The sequence below is a fragment of the Cornus florida genome, unplaced genomic scaffold (genome assembly GCF_030987335.1).
Source record: "Cornus florida cultivar Cherokee Brave unplaced genomic scaffold, ASM3098733v1 CherokeeBrave_3.0.0_Hap2_Chr02, whole genome shotgun sequence".
NCBI classification, from domain to species: domain Eukaryota; kingdom Viridiplantae; phylum Streptophyta; class Magnoliopsida; order Cornales; family Cornaceae; genus Cornus; species Cornus florida.
Genome location: NW_026775572.1, coordinates 34,829,358 through 34,840,333, shown reverse-complemented (window position 1 = coordinate 34,840,333; position 10,976 = coordinate 34,829,358).

The window sequence follows — 10,976 nt, the reverse complement described above, 5'->3', positions numbered from 1 at the left end:
TTGCAATATTGGTACCTCTTTTGAAAGAATGAGTTTAATGTTTGTGGATATCATTTCTGGAAACCCTCACGAGACTTCACTTGTCCACTAGGGGTAACCTAGGGCTTTAAAAGGCTTGTTGCATATGCTAAATGCAATCGTGTTCCCTACGAAAGTGGCGTTATCCATTTATTGTTTTCTAGTTCATAGTTAATTAGTTGTTCATTTCATTCCATTACTTCGTAGTTCATTGCTAGGGACTAGCAATATTTAAGTTTGGGGGTGTGATGAGTGCTGAAAAGTGCACATTTAAACCCCTTAAGCTTAGGTATTCTAGAACCTTTATCTATCTTATTTTCCCGTTTTAGATTGATTTCGTGTTATTTCCATTTTCAGGTACTTATCCCCAAAATAAGCTAACTCAGCCAAATAAGAGCAGAAATGAAGCAATTCTGGGATGAATAAAAGAAATGAGCAAAGTAGAGCAAAAAGAAGCAAAGGGTAAAATTTCAGCAACTTCGATTGATCTCAAGAAAAGTTCGATCGATCCAACTTTCATCGATCTCAGCACTCCAAGATAGATCCAGGCCATGATGTCATCTTCAGAGATCCCAAAAGTTCGATTAATCCAACATCATTCCCTGATCGATCGAACTTTCTTGTCCTTATCCACATGCCAGATCTTATCCAGCTGTACCACCCTACCAACCATTTTTGTCCTTTTCCCAAAAATATCTTCAAAATATCTCAGATTTGTTTTTATCCAAAAAGGCGCCGCCATCGAGGATCGATCCAGCTTCAATTCGATAGATCTCAGCCATATTCGATCGATCTCACCTCAAGTTCGATCGATCGAACTTTCCAAATCCCGAGAAAAATCCAAATTCCAGCTCATTAAAAGTTGTCTTATATCTAATCAATAGAGGATTATTGGTGTACGAGCCCAACTCATTTGGGGTGACTTTTGACCTACCTATATAAGGAATATGAGCCACTTTTATAGAGGGAAAGACATACTTAAAGAAGAAAATACTTAGTAAGGAAGAAAAGGAGAGGAAGCTAGGCTAGAGACACCATTGGAGACTCTTCATCAACCAATGAGCAGATTTCTTCGATGGAGTTTGCCCTTGAGGGTTGGAGGACATCATCCATAAGTGGCTAGACATCCTCTTGGGGCTAGAGTTAGCCTTAAGCATGATTTCTACTTCTTGATTTATGTATTTTTGAGGGGATTTGTATTGTGATTCATGTCTTGACACTTTTATATATATAGATCTTGTTTATTCAATGATTTATGTGGTTTAATGCCTCCAATTGATCATTTCATTCTATCTATATGTCTATGTATGCTAGAATAGATGTCCATGTGTTTGTCTCTATTTCTTGTGTTATTGATGCATATCTATGTGTATTGATGTTATAGATCTAGAGATTGTCAAGACATAGTGCTTAATGGAATGTTCTTGTGATTTATTTGATGGTTCATACTCATTTCTTGATGGATTGTACCTCTCCCTTAGTTTAATTAGTTTAATTTCATGTCATTAACTTAGTTGTAGTGTAGTTGTTAAATGGGAGGACAATCCATGCTTGTTGTTGATGTTCCATACTTATGAAAGTAAGTAACATATATCTCTAACCTTGTGATATGTTTGGATTGTGAGCTTAAAGAAAGGATTAATGACTTAATTTGATATGTTGTGCTATCCACCATGTTACTTAGACAATATATGCTTAATTTGTCATCCATGCTTGTTGGAACAACCACACACACACATTTTGTTGCAATACATGTTTTTCCCCTCATTAATCATTCATTAAAGGTGTAGAAAAGCTATACTTGGTGGTGATCTCTAAACCCCAAGAGTTCTCTCTCTTTTATTCTCTTTATTGCATTATTGTTTACTTTAGTTCAATTTGCATCTAGTTTAATTTAACCAATCAACCACTATTTTGATCACTTGACCTACTAACCCTAATCTTGATTCCTCAACCTAGTACGACCCTCAGTCCCATGGGACAATCCCTTCTCACTCATACTACATAGTATAGGTGTTAAGCGGTTTATAAATTTAAAGTATGATGCCCACTTGACACTAATTTCCAAACTCAAAGTGTTTGTGCATTATTTTGTGCACACGCTCGGAAAGTCATCAAATACAATCATCAATTACACCCAAAGATAAGCATAATAACAGCCAGACAAATTACTGAATTTATTACTGCCAATACATAATAAACATTATATAATATTCATGAAATTTCTTAGAACAATTTCAACCATGAATTAATCATGAAATCAACATGCAAATTTAACTGTAATTTTATATTGATTACTTTCATACATAAAGGTGTAGATTTAATCATTTTGGGATTTTAACAATGTTCAGTGTAGCCATTTAAAACCCCCACAACAGTCTAAGTCCCTTCGGATGATCCCAAATACCTAAAATAGTAGCCAGAACCCATTCCCGTAGGGTTTCCAGCAAAGGAGCCGTCTCCCCCCTAATGAGAGCCGGCTCTTAACATCATAAAGCCGGCTCTCTCCAAAAGAGAGCCGGTTCTCGGCCTAAGGGAGCCGGCTCTCTTCTCCATAGAGCCTGCTCTCTCCTCTGAGAGCCGTACAAAATTTTTTTGGGAGCCGGCTCTCTACCTGTTCTGCATTATCTTCCTCGTTTCCGACGAGTTCCAATCCCCCTGTTCTCCATTGTTGATGGTTATAAGAATCTGGACTATGTCCCGCATCATTCCAAATAATTTTATACAGTTGATATGCATCTCAAACATAGATTAAATTAAGCTTGTATATAATAAAATTCAGAATAATCAAGAACACATAAACAACACATAAGAACAGTTTTAAATCAATTTAAGCATGCAAACATGGTCAATTTAATTTCTGATTAATCCTGGAATTAACCTAGGCATGCACAAAATACAAGTCTAAGTGAAAGAGTAAGATATAGAACTTGCCTTTGAGATTTCGGATTAAAATCTCAACGTCGTCTTCCTAAGTTTTCCGGCGACTTCTGATTACTGTCAATCCTCATACTATTCCGGTTCTAACCCACAAGCAGACCCCATTCCTTTTCCCCTTGGTTCTCTCTTCTCTCCTCACGGTTTTCTCTCTCAACTTTCTGTTCTTTCTCTCTGCCTCCAATAATGATACTAATAATAATTAATAATTAACAACTGTACCCATTTAATCTCCTATCCAAGTAGTCCATGAGACCCAAACGGTCGGTCCATTACTACTGTCCAAGCCCAACTCATTTTTAAAATAAAAATAAATAGAATAAAATTTAATTTAAATATTTAATTACAACTAATCACTTAACATATAAAACAATTAGTTCAAATTCACATAAGCATATAATTTCAATTAAAATAAACAAGTCAATGTAAACAATTAAACAATTAAACAAATAGCCAAATAATCAAATAATGAATTTAAAAATGCAATAAAACCATAAAAAAAATACCGAGACTATCCTTTTAAAATTAGGGGTATTACAAGTTAGGCCCAATGTAATTTTACTTGAGCTCCCATGCCCAATAAGTGAACTTTATAAATAGATATGGAGTTGAGTAAAGAAGGCAAGGAAGAAAATAGAATGGAGGAGAACAAGAAGAGAAAAGAGTGGGTGGGTGTAAAAAAGCACCAAACGTAGAGAGATACAACTTCATAGAAATTGATGATTGTGTGGGGTAATGATAATGAGTGAATGGGTAGAACACCAATAGAAAGAAGTAGTAGACCATGAAGGGAACGAGTATCCAACACCATACATGTTTGGTCTTTTCTAGTTAGTGTGTTGCTAGGTGATAATTGGGCATTGCCAAGACCGCTAGTCGGGGGCGGTCCACCCCGGGTATACTTACTGGCCTTCTCCCCCAAGTGAGGGAAATGCGATTATTATGGCCCAAGCAAATATTCTTGTGGTAGTCGCCTCGACCCCTTCGCGGCCCTCAACGCTGACTGCCTATGGTTCAATCAAAACCCGTTGCTTTCTTTTTGGTATTTTTTGGGGGGGTCATAGAACAAATAAGCGAGTATATCACTGTCTTAGCAAAGTTGACCAATAGTCTATGCTGGTTTAGGAGCAGCGTGAAGCCTGGTCTTACTTTTCTGAGCGAGGTTCAGGGGTGACTTAGCAAGGAATGATACTTTCTGAGCGCAAGAATGATACTTACGACGGTCAGGGTGCGATTTAGAAGGGAAAATGTGGCATTCCAACAACACTCATGGCCAAACAGAGCAAACAATATTGGTGATTTGAAATAAGAAAATGTGGCAAAGTAACATTTTGATTACTTAGTGGCTTGCATGAGTTTAATTATGGCTACAATCTAACCTCCACCTTTCTTGGAAAGCTAACTCCAATAGGGTTGCTGCATATAATGTTAATACATTAGCGAGCATCCCGGGAGGAGAATGTGGGCCTCGTTAAACGAGGTCCTAAAATTTGCATACCCCAAATATGAGCAACTGGTATAGCAAGTTTGAGGTAAAAACCTTAAGCTAATCCCTTAAGGGCATCACCACCTAAGTAAAATGTGGACATGCCACAAAATATATCTATATACTCTGAAGGTGTGTTGTAGTTGGTGCTAAACCCTTATTTTAGTAATAGATGGTCTTCATTTATAGCTGAGGTTATGGTCGCTAAGCCCTTGGATTACTTTGGACGTAGACATGAGAGATGACTTCTCAATAGTAGCCAACATAAGATTGACACGTGTCTTGACTTTAAATTCATCTGATTGTATTCCCTAAAATAGGGTTTCATATGTCACTCACATGTGGTTACCTTTAGCAAAGAGTGTGTTTAGTGTAATTTATCATGACGCCATAAGAAAATGTTCATTATCTATAGTTGTATATTCTCTTCTTGATTCATCATTAGTAAAAATTATTCTATCTGTAGACATAGGTCGAATTTGGCTGAACATGGAAATATTATTATATAATGTCTGTTTGTTTGTGTCTTGTTTTTGCTATACCAAATGAAGGGGTTTACTTCATGACAAGTGGTATCTATTAATTCACACGGGGGAGTTTTGTAACAACCCAAACCCGTAGGTCCGAACCGTTAACCATGTCCTCACCCGAACCCGAGGTCACTTAAGTCGAATTCCATTAATTCTAGTGTTATTACATCATTTTTAAGTTATAATCATGCTTTACAAAGGTTCTATGCGACTTCCCATAACTTAGGATGAACTTTGCCGGAGAAAAGAACAAAATGGGATAAGGCAACACAGTTCGGTCGATTGTAGTGGAGTTTCGGTCAGCCGAAGCAATCTCCCCTGTACCGGTCAACCAAAACAGGTATTTTGGTCGGTCGGTTGTGATTTCAATAATAACCGAGGCCTTTGGATGGTTCGGTATGCAGAAATAGGTAGTTCGGCTAGCCGAAATGGCTATGCGAACTGAGAATTGCTTCTGGAAGAGTTGAGAACTTGAAAATGAGTGATGACCTAAGAAAAATGCTGGAAAATTAATGTAGATTTGCTTGAAAACACATTTCAAAATGATATTTTACATCCCATGGTTAAATACGACAATAGTTTGATACAAAATGTAACGACCCGAACACAAGGGTCCGAACTGTTACCTGGGTCCTCACCCGAACCCGAGGTCGACTAGGTCATACTCCCCACTTCCTATGTGCAAAATCATCATAAAGATCAATCCGGGGTTCAAAATACTTTAGAACACAACCTTAGAATAATGGTCAAACAATGCAGGTCAAAAGGGGATGATCAGCCGGCTGATGGGCCTTCATCGACCGGCTGACAAGGTAGGTTCAGTCGGTTAACCTACAGGGTCGGCCGGCTGAAACGATGGTGTAGAATGCATGCTCATGGGTCTTCTACTGTAGGCGTGTCGGTCGGCTGATGGTGGGGATTCGGTTGGCCGAACCTGGAGTTTTGATCAGCTGATGGTGAGGATTAGTCGGCCGAAACAAGGCCCCTGACCCCAAAACTCATTGGAAGGGTCCCTGTCTGTGCTCAATAAAATCCCAACTCACCCTGGACCTGTCTTGCAACCAATTCCCGAATTCACGGCAACAATATGAGTCATGATACAATAATAATAATTAAAAAAAAAAAAAAAAACATTCGTAACATGAGTCAAAATACACTTCATTTACTATTCATCCTAAAATAATTACATAGCCTCAACTTATATCAAACACCATTAAAAGTTGCAGTTACAATGCATAACTAAGGTTTGCAAAACGGATACACTTTACAAGATTTGAGATTTTACAAAAGAATGACAAATACACAAAAGATGACAAAATGGAGTCCTAGTCCTCTTTTAGCCTTGGGAAGGGTCTCTACCACTTCCTTTCCGAACCCTGAAAAATGTTAAATGATAGGGTGAGCATAAAGCTCAGTTGGTGGTACCTGAGATACACCTCTTGTAGCCCTGTGAATCCAAATAATGAATAGGAACAGAGGATAGGGGTCATGCCATGTCGGGAAAGAGTACAACATTAAATTCCTAATTCAAAATAAACAAATGTCGTACCATGAAGTATGATGCCATGTATATCTTTCCACATTCTTAAAATCACTTCCATTCTTCACTTTTCAAACCGTTAATATAACCCGTCCCTTGGTACCCCCTTGGCGATACGAGAGAATGATTGGCTACTGTCCCTGACCCTTGGTAACCCCGCGACGTCATTTGGGGCCCGGATAGCTCAATCATGCTAAGACGATCTCCCTAGTTCTCTCTAGGCTACACTAACGCTATGGACCCTCGGTACCCCTTTGGCGTCCGGGTTTTCACAAAATCCTTTTCTCAAATATTTTTCCCAAAACCCCTTTTTCATTCATTTCAAAACATTTATCTTCCTTCATGCCCAATGACATGCATGTATGTCTTGTGCCTTCAATACTATGGAAATGAGAGATTTTCATATAACACAATTAAGCATTCTTTACTAAATTTTTTTTAAAGGAAAATCATACATGTTTACATACATCATTTCTAGCAAATTAATAACACAATAGCTATAGGAAATCAACACCTAGGCATGTTTTTCATACAAATCAAAATATATGTATATAATCATGAACTTTATGCCCACAATAAAATCATTCTAGGGGTAATTAATATTAATTAAACATGTTAGCATCAATTAACAAGAAATTGACTCACAAAGGAACAAGAAAATATGAATTAGAGACCCCTACCTCTAAATTGATGAAAAACCCCAATTTTACTTCAAACACTAGGATTTTGAGATCCCTTAAATGGTGGCCAAATGGAGATTAGCTCCGATCAACTCGTAGATCTCGTCGTGCTTTTTAATTTGCCGCAAACGGCTCCCAAATATACCAAGTATTGAGGGAGAAATCAAGGTTTGTAGCCTTGATAGAAAATGAAAAAGAAAAGGCAAGGAAAAGGGTGAAAGAGAGATACCAACGAGAGAGAGAAAAGAGAGGAGAAAATGAGGCTAAAATGCCTCTTGATTCATTTTTAGAAGGATATGTGGGTCCCACATTTTTCTTTTGTTTTCATTTTACACCACACATATATATACATTTAATTCACAATCACTTTAAACACATAAAATAAAATAAATATGATGCAAATGGATCCAACTAAAATCTTCGGATACAATAATTTCGGTAATGGGTCCCATACGGGACCGTCCGGCCCGAAAACTAAAAAATGCCAAAACGATCACCCTTACATTTCAAAGAGTTCTGGACTCAATGAAATGCTCCAAACACCTCTTGGATACAAACGTTAAAAGACAAAAATGCCCTTGAAATGACAAAATTTTCAGAAAAATGAAAAATGACGAAAAACAGGAACATCACACAAAACAACATCATTTTCCCCATTCATTACATAATACTAACATGGTTTCAAAATACATTCAAGTATTATCAAGAGAGTGTAATTACTTTACATAGTCAAACTTTACAAAACAACTATATTTTTGTTCAAGTGATGAGTCTTTACTAAAGAATAGGTTCCCAAGTTACAAAAGATAGCAAAACTAAGCTTCAATTCTCTGAACTAAATTGTGGGGGACCGTTATCCGCCATTTCCTTTCCAAGCCCTAAAAAATGTTAAATATAAGGGGTGAACAAATTGCTCAGTAGGTGGTGCTTAAGACACACCTCTTGTGACCTCGTGAATCCAAATAATGAACGGAAATAAAGGCAACGGGATCATACTATACCGGGAAAAAATACAATACAAGTTCAAGTCATAATGAAACAAATTCATGACATGAGATGCAATGCCATGTATGTTGCTCTTCATTTTTTTCCAAAATCCAATACATCACTTTTCAAATCGTTAACATAACCTGTCCCTCGGTGACTCATCGGCAACACGATTGACTACTGTCCCTGACCCTTGGTAACCCCACGGTGTCATTTGGGGCCTAGATAGCTCAACCATACTAAGGTGATTTCCATAGTTCTCTCTAGGTTACACTAACGCGATGGACCCTCGGTACCTCCTCAGCGTCTGGGTTTTCAAAAAATCTTTTTTATCAAAAATTTCCTTGCCCCATGTCATGCATGAATGTATTATGCTTTTCCATTCCATAATTATCCACATAACTACATTTAAACCATAAGGCATACATGAAAGAAATCATGTAATACATACACCATGTTGTCACATCATAATTATGGTCATTTAAATACATGAAGTATGGAATAAAATCCCTTAAAGCATGCTTTCTCACAACATGATAATTAACACATAGTCACATGCATTTAACAACACATAGAATCATGTAAATACACATAAAGCTCATGTTTCAAGAATTTAATAAAATCTAACCATGCTTATATATTCAATTGAAGAAATAATTCACCAAAGTTAAAGAATGTGAGAATTAGAGACCCCTACCTCACTTAGATACAAAAACTCCCAAATAGGTCCCAAAATTTGAAATCCCCAGTGTTGGCCAAATGAGGAATTGCTTGCATCAATGCATAGATCTCGTCATGCTCTCCGTTTTGCCGTGAACGGCACCCAAAAATTCTAACAATTGAAGAAGGAATTAAAGATTGAAGTTTTGTGAAAAAAAAAAAAAAAAAAAAAAAAAAAAAAGCCAAGAAATGAGAAGGAGAGAGAGTTTTTCGGGGAGAGAGAAAATGTGAGGCCAAATGTGGCCTTGTGGCCACTAAAATAAAAGTTAGTGGTGGGTCCCACTACTAAAAATCTTTTTTTCATTATATTTTATACCACAAAATCATATATGCTCCAATTATATCATAAACACAAATTTAGCATTTAAACAAGTACCTTATGCACAAAATATTTATGCATGGTATGCAATGGACCCAAGATAAAATCTCCGTACACAATAATTCCGGTAGCGGATCCCACCCGGGATCGTCTGGCCCCAAAAATGAAAAGAAATGCCAAAATGGCAACCCTTGCATTTCAAAAAGTCCTGTACTTAATGAAATGCTCCGACCAATTCTCGGACACTCCAGGCACACCTCACGGTGTTCGGTACACAAAATGAGGAAAGACGAAAATGCCCTTGCAAAATCAGAAAGTTTTAGAAAATGAAAAATGGTGAAAACTAGAAATATTACAAGTTTGACAGTTGATTCTAGAAAACACAAAAATAAAAAGGAAAAAAAGAATATAGGTTCATTAGTAGATAATGTTGTTGAAGAATAGGGAGAGGAATAAGAAAAAGGAAGAAGCAAAGAAGGATGACAACTGAGATGGTGATCTTCAGTCAAGGTGGATAATTTTCACTAAGGTGAAAATATATTGGCCGGGGATGTCCCAAATTGGTACTTGGTTGGGTTTTGGGTTGTATTGATTTGAGGACGTGTTGTTAGACATGGGCCCATTTGATTTACTTGAGCCTCCAAATAGTTATTTTTCTTGCCCAATAAGGATTTTTATTACTTATTCATCAGCTAGGGTTTGAAACTCTATAACTAAATGTGGAGTTAAGTAGAGAAGGTAGAGAAGAAAAAAGAATGGAGTGGGTGAAAAGAGGGCGGTTGGTGTTAGGAATTATGGCTCATATTTCGATTATATATAATTGATTTTTCTTTTAGAATGATTTTATTATGGTAATTTCTTGTAAGGAAAGTCTTGGCTAATGATTGCTAAGAAATAATAATCTTTATCCACTAAGGAATTGGGTGTGAGACACAATAAATAGATTTCTACGGTATTGTTGAGACTAGAGGACATGAATCATAGCAGCTCATTAGGGAGTTGTGAGTGAATTAGATGGGTAGAGAGAGTTAGGTTTGATAGGGTGGACACTGAAGATGAAAGGGAGTCTCATAGTTTACGGTGCAAGGCTCGAGTTTCTCGACTACCACCCTGGTAGCTAGTTACACATGAAAAATTCTAAGTAAGAGTGAGTGTACATATTGTTCCAGTGTTAGTAATTCTTAATAAATTGTAACGTCTCTTTGTCATTATAGTAGAATCCCTTCATCCATGGACAAAGCCCAGAGTTTGGGTGAACCATGTAAATCTTGTGTTGTGCATTTGTTTTATTATTTTATTGCTTGTTTGGATCTTCCATGGTGTTTCATGTTGTTACGACTTCATTCTGATGAAGTCCGACCGGTCGTACTTAAGTAGGATCAATCGAACTTGTTCCTGTAGTAAACACTTCTATAAGTCTGACCGGTCGCATTTACTCCTATCATAAACACTTCGTTGAGTCCGACCGGTTGCACTTGTCTGGTGCACGTTATTGGTGTTATATTACGAATTATTCATGTTTCTTCCGTTGCGCAGCTCCCAACGGGTGGGTGTAAAGAGGCACCAAGGGTAGAGAGATGCAATTTTATAAAAATTAGTGAGTGTGTGGGGGTTGAGATGACAAGTGAAATGATAGAACACTGATGGTGATAAGTAGTAGACGTGAAAAGGCTTGAGTATCCAACATTATACTTTGAGCAGAGTGTGTTGTACATAGTTAGGTGTTTAAAGTCTCATTGTAACCATCCTTTACAGTTGT